A 14050-nucleotide genomic window follows, 5' to 3' on the forward strand; every position below is an offset into this window, starting at 1 on the left:
ATAATGCATGAACGTGGCTAATTGTAAAACTCTTATGCGCAACAGGTGACAAGCTTAGGTGGGACCCTTTTAGCGATTAGATCTCCTCTCTGGCTACTTGCCACCAACACCTGACCTGGTTTACCCGCGCACAGTATGCACCATGGTCCACTGGGTTGTGAGAGAAAAATACATCATGTAGTGCAAATATTCATTGCAATTGGAGTCATATTTCACTATCTAAAGTTTCGCTGGTGATCCCATAGCGCAGAATGTGCTTCTTTGTGGCGAGCTAGAAACCTGCAAGCACTTGTAAGACTAAATAAACAAGAAGCACAAAACGGCATTGAATGTTTTGATTTCCTGGAGCCTTCCTCCTGAATAAGGAAAGCAAATTGGAATATCCTTCTAATGTAAAATGCTTGTGTCTTCGCACGTGAAATTTACCATCGGGCACGTAAGAAAAGACATGACATGGTATTACAATGGTGGCCAAGCCATTGTGGTATCCTTGAAAGCGAGCGAGCCAACCGAGGCGCTCCATCTTCGCCTAGTAGTGCCGATTGCGTCGCTATCCCGCTGTCAAGAACAGACTCAACGGGAAAGGTCAATGCGCTGGCTTGGGAGCTTACGCTCACCCAACGGAATTCGGCAGACCTTAAAAACCAGCGGCTTTGCTCCCTGGATCATCATCTGAAACTCTGACTTCCACATGGTTCATCCGTCGCCTACGGCTTGGAGTATCGGAATGGCCACCAGTAATTATTGTGAAGTTTGTGGATGTAAAGAGACGCTAACGCACCTTTTGTGTGATTATCGTCGTCTCGATGCACAAAGTCCTCAGCACCACGCTCGACAGTATTGACAACCGTTCCCCTAGGAAGGCAGAATTCTTGAACCCTACTTAGTTCCAGGGTAGAGTCCGAATTTCTTGGATTGAGACGATCGATGAGCGCAAGCAGTCATCATGCCGTTGTCAGGGCGAATGTCGCCCACATCAGAAATGGCCACGATAAAAGCGTCGGTGTCATGCACGTTATATCCAAGGCTCTCGACTCGACAACGGGAGAGGCAGTCGGCGTCCTTGTGCAGGCAGTACGACTTGTAGAAAACAGCAAATGCATATTCTTCTAGCCGTATCGTCCTTCTAACCAATCGTCCAGTGGGGTTCAGTACAAGGCCCGGTGATCGGCAAAAGCGGAAAATATGGGACCATAAAAATAGGGGCGAAATTTCACTACTGCCCAAACTAACGCTAGGCATTTCAGTAATTGAAAAAAATTCCTGTTGCTTAGTGACAGGAGGCTGCTGGCGCATGCAATTACGCGCTTTGCGTTACGCTGCCACTGAACGAGTAGAGTCCCAATTCTAGGCCACTGGCATCCGTGTGATGTTCAATGGCGGCAGCGGCAGAGGGATCATGATGAGCCAGCGATGGGGGAGCCGTCATGGCGACGAGGACAGAGAAGGCTTTGGTTTGAGCAAGGCCCCGTGGGAAAGCAACATCCTTCTTAAGTAAGCCAGTAAGTAGGCGAGCGCTGTGGCCCAAAGTTTTGATGAAACGATGTAAATATGAGCACAGTCTAACAATGGTTCTTACGTCTGTTGTGGAAGGCAGGAAAGGGAAGTTCCGGACAGTGCGAATCTCGTCTGCGTCGTGCCGAACGCCAGTGGCAGTGAAGAGATAGCCAAGAACGGCAATGTGATGACGTCAGAAACAGCAGTTCGTTGAATTGAATTCTAGGCCAACGCGTCTGAAAACAGCAAGAATGGCTGACAAACAAGCTAGACGACTTGCGAAAGTTCATGAAACTGCCATCACCTCGTCTAGATCACTAAGACATGTAGTCCATTTATAGCCGCGAACTAACGGGGAAGAGCAGCAGGAGAGGATGGAATAACAGTCGATTTAATCAAATATAGAGGAGACGTAACGCTTGGAAAATTGGCGGGTCTCTATTCGAAGTGTTTGTTGACTGCAAGGGTCCCAGAATGCTGGAAGAATGCAAATATTATACAAATCCACAAAAAGGAACATGTTAAAGACTTGAAAAATTATAGGCTCCGTTAGCTTGCAACCCAGTAATATATAAGATATTCACCATGCTAATTTGCAATAAAATAAGGGCAACACTGGACTTCAGCCAACAAGGGAGCAGGCTGGCTTCAGGAAGGCATACTAAACAATGGATCACATCCATGTCATTATGAGGTGATCGACGAATACGCGGAGCATAATCAGCCTCTAAATATGGCTTTCATAGATAACGAAAAGGCATTTGATTCATTAGAGATACCAGCAGTCATAGAGGCGAAACGTAATCAAGGAGCACAGACCACCTGCGTAATATTTTGTAAATCATCTAGAGATTCCACAGCTACCTTAATTCTGCATAAGGAAAGCTGGAAAGGTGCAAAGAAAGGGTTCAGACATGGAGACACAATATCTCCAATGCTTTTCACGGCGTTCTTGGAAGAAGCATTCAACCTATTAACTTGGGAAGGGTTAGGAGTAAGCATCGATGGCGAATATCTCATCTACCTTCGGTTTTCCGATGACATCGTTCTATTCAGCAATACTCCAGACAAGTCAAAACGAATGATTGAGGGCCTGAACAGAGAGATTGCAGGAGTGGGGTTGAAGATTAGTATGCAGGCGCGCAAAGTTAATGATGAATAGCCGGGCAAAGAAACAAGAGTTCAGGATCACCAGTCAGCTACTAAAGTGTGTGAAGGAAGAAGGAGTACGTTTACCTAGGTCAATTATTCGCAGGGAACCCTGATCTTGACAAGGAAATTCATGGAAGAACAAAAATCGATTGAATTGCATACGGCAGACATTGACAGCTCCTGACTGTAAACTTACTATTATCATTGAAAAGGCAGGTGTGCAAAAAGTGCCTTTTACCAGTGCTGTCATATGGGGCAGAAACTTGGAGGCTGACAAAGAAGCTTGAGAACAAGTTAAGGACCGCGCGAAGAGCGAAGGAACGAAGAATGCTAGACATAACGTAAAGAGACTGAAAGAGAGCTGTTTCAATCAGAGAGCAAACGGGTATAGCCGGTATTCCGATTGACATTAAGAGAAAAAAATGGAGCTGGGCAGGTCATGTAACGCGCAGGTTAGATAACCACTGGGTCATTAGTGTCACGGAATGGGTACCAAGAGAAGGGAAGCGCAGTCCAGGACGGCAGAAGACTGGGTGTGGCGATGAAGTTAGGAATTCGCGGGTGCTAGTTGGAATCGGCTGGCGCAGAATAGGGGTGATTCGTGATCGCAGAGGCCTTAGTGCTGCAGTGGGCATAAAATTGGCTGATGATGACGAAGGACGGCATAATTTTTTGATGGTTGCCAAGATAGCACAAGGGCCGAAGGGCAAAAAATTGAATTAGCAGAGGCCGTCAGGTGTAATGAAGGTAGTTTTCTCACGGTCCACGTCATCTACCGACATTTGACAATAGCCTGATCGAAGGTTTATGGACGAAAAGTTCTTGCCCCGTGCTAGCTATCCGATGCGTCATCATTACGCTGCAACTGTAGACTTTCTTGCGCGTGATTTTGCTGAAGACAAAATCGCCAATTGACGTCCTTCGTCCAAACGAGGACAACAGATTATTTCCTCGGCCTGCTTGACTGCTCGATAACACTTTCACACAACATGTCATCGCCTTCTGGTTGTATCACTTGTCGTTCAACATGTGAGACACGGTACGGATGTCGGTGTATCGTATTGGCGTCTTCGGTGAATATGCGATGGATGACGGTGTCTGGGCTAAAGCGTGGTGTCAAGGTAAAAAATGTCGCCGTAAGTTTAGAATACACGACAGAGGTCAGCAGCTTGTGGTGAAGGAAGGTCAGGCGGAATCAGCTTGTTAGGTTCGTCTGCGACTAGATTTGGTGGAGGTCCCTGTAGAGGGCGATGGAAGCGCCAATATCTTGAAACTGTTGAAAGCCAAGATGTCGGCCGAAGGTATCCTTCCGGGAACTATTTAAGTCGAAGAGTGAAAATTAAGGAGGGGGAGCGAAATCTGATTGCCTTGAACAGTTGGAACGGTATAGGGAACCGCCAAATTCCTTTCAACCAGTATGTCAGCGGTGGGACATAGCACATAGCCGATGTGAAGAACAGATGGAATGGACATTACAGTGACGTACGTAGTGGATTGAAGCGGGAGGCGGATGTCTTCGGGAGCGCATAACTGTGGTTGTTTCACTGGTGGACTCTAGGAGCCATGGGGTAGTTCAAGCTGAATGAGACTCGACGCACAGACTAAGAGGGCTGAACGGGACGATAAAAGTATAAGCCCAGAATAACTTCATAAGGTCATTGTTCTAAAACAGCAAACAAAACAGCGGTGAGGCGCCCCGCGGTGCTGTGGAAGAAGGGCACATACCAAGCACGGAAGGCGCTACTCCGTCTAACGAGGCGGAGTGTGCGCGAAGCAGAGGGTGGAAGAACTTTGTACAGGCGTTGGCCCAATCGGGCACTGATCAGGAATATGTGCGCGCCTGTGTAAATTAGTGTTGTGAGTCTGACGCCATCGAGTACAACGTCCGTGAACTTCGTTGCGGTCGGCAAAGTGAACAGAAGATTCCGCGGTCAAGTCATTCATGCAGCGTCACCTTCGGGATCTACATTGCTTAGTTTCGGGAAACGGGCGTTTGTGCAGCATCGGGCAGTGTGCGCGACGAGCCTACGGCGATAGGGACGATGGCCGAAGCTGGTAGCGAACGGGACTGGCGACGTCGGAATAGCAAAGGCAGACTGTCCCAATTGGCACGAGCGTCATTGTTTGGTTGTTGCGGTTCAAATGGAGGCTGCTATAACGACGCTGGCTTTGTTCGGAACGATAATAACTGGCCAATGGCAGGTGCAGAGGCACACTCGCAATACGTTTATTACACTGGTGAGGAACGTGACCGAAACGTCGCCAGGGAAATGAGATTGGCCGATCGCCTGCGGTTCGCCACTCGCATTGATTTTAGTAGCGTAAAGTATACCACTGACCAGTGGATGGACAAGGCACATTAGACAGCTGTGCTGTGAAAACGGCGCATACAAAATTAACTCCAAGATAAGCGAGCTGTTCGCGGACTATTGCCTGCACGAATGGCACTGTAAGCAATTGAGTTCGGTTCACTGCGGCGGGAAAAATGGGCTGCAGGAGCCATGATTTCAACTTCCCGTCACACTATCTGGGTCAGGTCGTCTAGTGATGACAGTCGCTGCATTTCTACCTTGTCGTCACAAGAAGATGTCACAGCTGTGTTTGGCAGACGTGCGAACGGTGTTACAATGGCCGCATTTGGTGTGCTAAAAATGATGACACTCTTTTATGATGTCCTAAACTGTTTCACAATTTTTTGCACATGAGCAGTTTGAAAGCATCGTGAGCAATCCTCTTGAGTACATGCCCAACCTTGTCTGACTAAGCCACACCGCTATCGGCCTTACGATGCGTCCTGGATGTAATAGTCGTATGATCCTTCGGACGTTTGGACGCGGGCCGCTGGTTATTCCTTAACGGCGTTCTTCCGCCCTCCGTGACGGCAGAACAACACTCTCAGCTTCTGCTTGACCATGTCCCGGTCATTAAGCCCTTGCTCGTGGTTAGCATACCGCACGTTCGTCATGCCTTGTAAGCAGAACACCAAGTTATCCAACAGAATCGTCGGATTCCATTTGTTGTGGGACTTACACGCTCATACGTGGCGATCTAATCTTTCACGTCGAGGTTTTCGGTGCCGCAGAATGCCCCTAGATCCCGTGGCTGAGCCACCACCACATTCGCGGTAGTAGGGGTTGATGTGGACTGTGCCGTTCAGGGTCCTCTTTCGCCCTTCACGTTTTCCAGTCCGAAGTGATGACCACTTGCAAGCTCCATTGTCTCTCGTGGGTACCTCGCACCACTCACCAAGTTGTTACGTTGAGGAAGTTACATGTAAAGATGTATTAACAATATTCACAAGAAAGGCAACGATGCATAAACAAGATGGCCGTCGAGGCCAATTGCACCTCTACATGTGAACTCCTCTTGTTCTGACTAGCGCTACTCTTGGTGACGCCTTAGCAATTTTTTAGCAGTGATTGGATCTACAGGAGAGCCATTTAGATAGTTTGCTTCAGCTATCCGTACACGAACCATTGTAGACAGATGAGGAACTGGTGTTCCATTGCGACGCTTGGCCATATGAAGAAGTCGCTGTACCACAACGAGCCGCTATACGGTGTTAATGGGTTAAATAGATTGCTACGGTTGCAGTGAAGCAGACTAGGCATCCAATGCACGTGTCGTTAGTAGGGTCGTGCACTTAATTTTGCTACTTATTAAAGAAACTCGCTTCCTTACATATCTGATACATTATAGTGAACCTACATCGCGTGCTTACGCTATTATGAACCACAATGAGCTTAGAGTTACGGTCTAGCAATCTTTACTGAAGAAGCGAATGTTCCTTGTGTAACTTAAGCATTGAATATAAAAACATTGCAACGCGGAATTGAATGGAGGCAGTGGTAAACAAGAATGTGGTACATTAAAATAAATAACTAAGAGATTACTTTGCGCAGGAAATATCAATTGGAAATGATGCATTACCCTACCACGTGCAGCAGGTAACCGTGTACTTTGGAAGGGCATTCGGTCAAGTGTGCTCAGGATAAAGCGGCGATTTGTTGATTTTCTTATTTTCAGAGGGCTGTTCAAAGGCTGCCACCCGCTACGTGCGTCCAAGTTCACACAGTGCCTGCGAAAAAGCTTAGAGGTCATCATGCATCATTCGAATGACTGAAAAGTGATAAGCATTAAGTGATGTCATCAGTCAATGATTATTTATTGGCATGGGCACGAACTGACAGACATCTCTTACTTATGAGAATACGGTGTGCTCCCCCTGTCCAACTTCGCATGTGTACGGCCGCTTTGTATGAGTCTGCGATGTAACGTGAGTTTATCCAAAACGCCAGAGCACAAAAACTTGTTCATGTTTATGTTTATCGCTATTAAATAGGAAATATGAGTGTTGCAGCTATTAAAATATAGCAGACGTTGCAGCTGCTGCTGTATGATTTACTACACGCTGACCACGCCTCTTATCCTAAATGACAGCATACAGATAAATATACCATAGGTACGAAATGGTAGGGCACAACTGCTACTGACATTGGCTTTCTCTGAGCCTCTTACTCCTTATCTGTATATTATTTTGCTCATATATGTGACCAATGTACTTTGAATTTTCGGCACGTTCGCGTAGGAACATTTGAAAACTGTATAACCAGGTATAAATCTCCGATAAAAACATAACAGCGCGTGTCGTGCACCTACAAGAATCATACACGGGACTACTCATTAGCAATCACTGCAGTTCTATTTCTTCAGCTCTTTTCGCCTCCATTCTGTCCGTACCCGCTGTGGTTGCTTAGTTACTATCGCGTCGGGCTGCTAAGCACTAGGTCGCGGGATCGCTTCTCGGCCACGACGCCCGCATTTCGATGGGGGCGAAATGTGCAAACACCCGTATACTTGTATTTAGGGGCACGTTAAAGAGGCCCAAGTGGTTCGGGTTGCTACAGAGTCCGCCACTAAGGCCTACCTCATAATCAAATCGTGGTTTTGGTGCGTAAGACCCGACAATTTATCTTAATTTATTGATTCTTTCCCCGTGTATCCCTATACTTTTACCTAAGTTGCAGTGTAACAAGCCAGAGACAAGCATCCCCTACCAACCTCTCCACCTTTCCTGTAATTGAAATTTCCCACTTGGACAGTCTTGTTTTTAACAAGCGCCTTCTTTTTAGCCTCTTCATATTGTTTCAATAGTTCCCCATTTTCAATACTTCAGTACGCACGAGACTTTGACAAGAGTTCTGCCGTAGCACAGGTGGGGGAAGTGGCATAATCAAAAAGGCGTAATACATATTGCTGCGTTTAAGTTCTTCTACTGCTAAAGAAATGGCACGCTGAAGAAAAGTGTATTTGAGGCGTCCAATCCGTGCATTTGTCCTTGACAAATGCAGGCGGGTAATCATGAAATTTGACATGACAATCATGAAATTTCATGAAATATGGTGGAATCACAATTGGGACGGAACATTCAAGAACTCTGTTCTTGTGGCAAACTACATGCGGTTGCAATAAAAACTCAGAAAAGTGACGTGTTTCTTTAACTTTTTGGTTGCGAACAATACTATGCGGGCTCTTGTTTCTTGCTATAGCACAGGTGAAACTTAAGAATACAAAAGCAAGGAAAAAATGTTTTACTATATGCTTTATGTGTGCTATATGGCGTTTGGAAGGTAGGCATTCAAACCGTGCTTCAAGAAGTCATTTAAGATGTAAATTGGCCTTTAGGAATTCTTGAATACATCAAAACTTACATGGGCGAAAGGGAACAGTTGATTACTTCGTAGTCAAATCAGCGCTAACTCAAATGCTTGCCACGTTTCCTGATAACTTTTCCGCAGCATGGTGAAAGAAAGTTCATCGGCACACCAGGCAAGACGCTATCGCTCAAATGAGCGGAGCAATCTTGTACGGAATAGATCTAGGGAAACGTCACAAAACGGGCACGAATACTCGATCACGATGAAAAATGTAAGCTCTCGACTCTTGCTTCATATATCTTCAGGAATCGGCGCACAGTCCTCTTCCCGTATATCCATGTTCACCACGTTGAAACGCGTGATCGGCAGCGATCGCGCGCAGCGCCTCTCGAAAACGCAGGTACGAGAGATGCATTTCGCCCGGGTGCACATTTAGGCAACCTACGCTCGACTGGATATGTGCCTAACCGTTATAAATGGCGGCACTAAAGCGGGGCCGGCAGCGAGGTCTATTCATTTACGGATAAGCCTAGAACCACTCAGTCGACGCAGAAATTTTGTCCCGCGCATTTTCAATGAACCTACAATGCACCCTTTCTCCTTCGATCCTAAAGCGCTTCCATTTCTCCTAGCGTCTCGCCATTCCATTCGCATTCCGTGTGCGCCCTTATTTGCACTGACACAGAACGCACGTGTGCGCCTGTGGCGGTGCTGTTGCGGTGAGGAATTTTGCGATCGCGTCATGGAAAAGGAGAGGGGTGATCGAGCTTCGGCGAACCGTTTTAACCCTTTACTGCACAATTTTTTGCTTCCTCAAAATATTATTCATGGAGTTGTAGGGAAGCATAACAGTACCTGTACTCCCATGGAAACTTACTTTAGCAAATGTCCGTGGTTTCAATTTGCAGAAAAGGGTATGTTGCATATTTGCAACAATGTGCAAATAAAGAAGTTGAAAGTAAAAGATAGATTTAGTGCGATTCATACTCAGATGCTTATTTGCACGAGACAATCATTGGTGCACCTATGCTTTAGTGTGGAACAAAGAGAAGCACTTGTATGTACACGCTTCTGCAGCACAGGTGTTTCCCACACTTCGTGCGGGACGTCATGCAGATTCCCGTCCAGCCAGGAAACAATGCAGTGTTTTCGGGTTATTGTCAAAATGTAGAACATCGAAGCACAGACGTAAAGGTGTGCCCGGGACGGCATGACATGGCAACGTGCGGAGGCACAGCGTACTTTTGAAAAGAAAAAAGGAAATTCGACCACAGAACATCTTGTCCACATATTGAATCGAAACGGACTTACACTTGTGCATGTCGTGAATAATTGAATAGTCACTGCCTTCACTATCAGGAGGAATTGCTGGGCCATACCAGCGTTTCGGAGCCATTTCCCTATTCCGAAGAAAATAAACCATGTACACATTGTTGCATTGTGCAACATGGCAACGTTCTGCCCCCAGCAACAAACTATTCTGAAATTACAATGTTTTTTTGAGCCTACAGAGTCAGAAGGATGTGTAGCATAGTGTAATTTTTTCTTTCCGCTTTGTCTTATGGAGAAATACAATTTCTAAAACTTACCTATATCACTGCTCCCGGGCGCGCGCACCCTCCGCCACGTTTGCTTTTGTAGAAGATGCGAAGAATTAGTACAGATTAGAGCACAAGGTGCCGCGTTTTACAGACCAATGTTGCAGATATGCTACAACGTGTACAGGCAGCTCCAAACTGACTTTGCTTCAGTTTTTAACGCCGTTCATCAGAATGTTGCGTAAATGCAACAAGGTGCAGTAAAGGGTCAAGTTACTACAAAGGACGCCCGCATATTAAAGCGAAAGCTTTACTGGCCGCGAACTTGCGATTTCGCCGTGGCGGTGTTCCGAGGAGGCACATGACGTCACAACGCACGCCTCGCCGCAGATATTTCTCTCTCTCTCTCTCTCGCTCCGTAGTCATTACTGCGCATGCGCCACTAATAGCACCGAGCCAGAGGCGTTCCGTCGCTACGCAGCGCCGCGCCTTTGCTGCCGCTGTTTGGTATGACGTCACACCGTGTTCCTCGTAGCTGCGCTCGCCTCCACTCGCTTCGCCAGCTGCGTCGCATACCTGATAACATGTCGGAGGACTAAAAAGGAGAGCTCGCGTGCGCCGCAACCACAGTTGAGACGGCAGTACGGACGGCGAAGTTCTCATAAGCAGGAGGTGGTCTGAAATCGACATCGGAACAGTATGAAGAGAAAACGAATTGCCCAGGAAACAGACGAACAGCGCGCCGAACGACTGTTTAAACGCCGCAACATAGCTAGACAACAAGACTAACCTGGACTGTGTTCAGCTGCTGAGCACGAGGCCGCGGGATCGAATCCCGGCCACAGCGGCCGCATTTCGGTGGGGGCGAAATGCGAGAACACCCGTGTAGGTCAATTTAGGTGCACGTTAAAGAACGCCAGTGGTCAAAATTTCCTGAGTCCTCCACTACGGCGTGCCTCATAATCAGAAAGTGGTTTTGGCACGTAAAACCCCATAATTTTTTTAACCTGGACTTGCAATCAAGATTAACCAATGCTAACCATGCTTAGCTTTCACTACGTATATCCTCGCATAGCCGAGCTAAGCGACTGCCAATTTGCTCCTGGCCACGATCTGTAGGAGAACTCGTTTTAATCACATATTACGGGCTTCGTCAGTGGCTTGCGGCTTCGCTTTTCTGCTTTCAGTGGTTGCAGCTCCAAACATTTACAGCGAAATCTGTTTAGCACGACTCCCTTGGTGTTGGCTAGGCTGCTGGGTGCTCCAGCTGATGGCGCGTAAAGTGGCCCGATTACTGAGAGAGTGAAATTGCAAAGTGTACTAGCAATAGCGATGACTGCGATCCTGGTGATAGCGCAATGGAAACTAGGCCGAAGCTGAAGACTTATCCTCAGGCTCCTAAGTGGCGGCAGAGAAAAAATTTTTAAAGCCGAGCATTAAAAACCCGCGTTGGGGGGCAGTGGTGCATTTGCACTCGTGCTGCGGTACCTACAATAATTTACATTTGAAGATGATGCGTCTTACCAAGATGGCGCGTATTCACCATGTTGCAAACCAGGACGAAGAATACGGAATAGTTTACTGTGCTTTACTGCCAAGTCAACAGTTGTAAAAGGACTGTAGTTTTGCAAAAGCACGAACCTTTGTATATTAAAACGAACGCATCAACGACGAAACAACCTCTAAATCGAAGGCAACTACTGCAAATTTTTCGGTACAACGAAGGAACATGGTGCCGCTGAGGACTGATTTATGGCTTCACAACAAACGCTCGTAGCGGCACCACCTATCCCCTTCTCAGCCGCTACAGAGGGGTGGCGCTTATGGGACACCGTAGTAGCTCGAGCATTTAGCTGAATTGGTTGTCTGATCCAAAGTGACGACTGTCAACCTCGCCGAAGCTATGAAGTACATGAAGGTCAAGATTGATGGAAGAAGCAGGGCTGATGAGCGCTGCAGCTAACCAAAATTTTTCCGCGGCATCCAATAACGGCATTTGATTTTCGGGTCCCTTTTGCTGCGCCACTCCCGGATTTTTCCACGATGGATGCCGCGATCGCCAGCTGCGGCCTAACATATCGTAAAACGAAGTATACAGAAAAACATTCTCAAGCTACTTCACTGTCCTGATGTGATACGTGAAGGACAGTAGTTTAAGACGACGTGGGGCACGTGACAGGAGTGCGCGGTGCTCGAGGCGTTGGCCTGTTCGACACGGTGCGGCTTCTTTTGTGTGGTGTTTAGTGAGGCTGACGACTAGAAGAACCCCCTCGGGAATGCCAACAAAAGAGCTAACTGCATCCTTCGTGCCGCGACGCAAGCCATCGAGATTGCGCCGGTCTTCACTCTAAATATGTATGATTTGACGTCATCATAGTCCTTCACTGCTAGCACTAACCTCTTCATAACAAAGTGACGGCAGCGTGATGGGACTGGAAATTTAGTATCACAGTCTATGGCCAGTCGTGCTTAATGTGACGGCTGATCATGACACCTGTGCGTTAAGCATCCAAATTGATTTGACTGGGAAAGAACCTTACAATTGGGTCGAGGCACACAGGAAGCAGCCGTGATAGAGGCTACATGAGAAGCTGATGAACGTGAGCGCGAGATTTACCAACTGAATATTAGGCTACGAAAGGCATCACAAGGTAACGCACAAGCGGTAACGGCAGATGAGCCTGTCGCTCCAACCAGCACAGTAGTTAATCACAGATGCTCATTCCAGTGTTAAATGAATGGCACGATAATCTTGTCACGCTTATTCTAGTCTTTGAGCGTATAACTTCAGCGCTGAACTGACCTTTGAGAGAAGTGGGCAGTGGCTGTTCGAATGTATCTACTAGGAGAAGCTCTCAACGCCATTGGGGGTCAGACAGCCACCGAAACGCTTGGTTACGATAGAATTAAGAAACCTCTTCTGCAACTATTCCAGATAGCAGCTCATAGATTCCAAGCAAAGTTCCAGAACGCCCAACCTGATAATTATGAAAAGCCTATTATTTCGACAGTGACAGATTTTTCGGTTGCTTTCAGGGGGGGGGGGGGATCCTTAGAAAGAGCTAAGAGTTGTCAACATCTAGATAGAAGCACAAGTCAATATAGGCAACATTTTACTGAAGGGTAAAATTTTTCCTGATAGAAAGTAAATCTCTTACTTACGGACGTGGCACATAAGTTTCGGGGCTCTGATTTTCATATTGCTAACAACCCTTTACATTTAGAAAGATATTTGTCCTAATGTATGTGCAAGCCAACAATTCTCCACGTCCTCTGTATATGTTTTGGCTTCAGTGCGTAAAGAGCAGCGTTGTCCAAAATGTTCAGCGCAGTCCAAAACTGTCTTTTCTAGAAAGGAACATTTCTGGACAAATTTCATGGCTGACATTAATTATATTAGCTTCTATGGCGCAGGGTATTTTTAAAAGCATTATGACGATGTGAAAGACTGCATCGTTGTCTGGCGTTTCATCTTCATGACCAGTTTTCGTGATCTTAGCTACCTTTTGCCCAGTGAACAGCGGCTAACCAGAAAGTTATTCTGGCTAAGCTATCTGCATTTCATCTCCTATTTCCTTCTTTTTGTCTCTCTATCAGATGACTGTTTTAAATGCTGCCGCAATGATTGGCGTTGCCTGCAATGTTGTTCTTGTTCTTTATGTTTGTTCTTTTTGCCGATACATACATACATAGATTGAGTAGCAATCACCTACGGGCGCTTGTAGAAATGTCATTTAGGATTTGCATTGCCACCTTCATTTAGTGAAAAACACTACACAGAAGTAACATTTTCCCAGAAGTGAAATGAATGGCGTCGGCTCAACTTGCCATGCACCATTTTTCAGTGAAATCCACGAAATACTAGCTCTACCAGTTAGGCAACTAGATATGTAATATTCGTTTTCGCACACCACAGCGCCACCACCAGGAAATTTTTAGAACACACTTCGAATATTATTGGAAAATCAAACATACATATTGCGGTACACAGTTCATACGTGGAATGCGAAGAAAGTCTCAGATATGCGAAGAAGAGTATAGTCGCTGATCTTTTACGGAGAAACAATTATGCGATAAATATCCAAAAGAAAGCTATATGATACGCCGTGAGGTTATTCACATAGGTGTCCAATTTGCTACATGTCGCAAGGAGAGAGCATTCACAGAATTAGAAGGAAAAACAAAAGGAAGCATGAGTAGGACGAT

The sequence above is a fragment of the Dermacentor variabilis genome, chromosome 2, assembly GCF_050947875.1.
Source record: "Dermacentor variabilis isolate Ectoservices chromosome 2, ASM5094787v1, whole genome shotgun sequence".
NCBI classification, from domain to species: Eukaryota; Metazoa; Arthropoda; class Arachnida; order Ixodida; family Ixodidae; genus Dermacentor; species Dermacentor variabilis.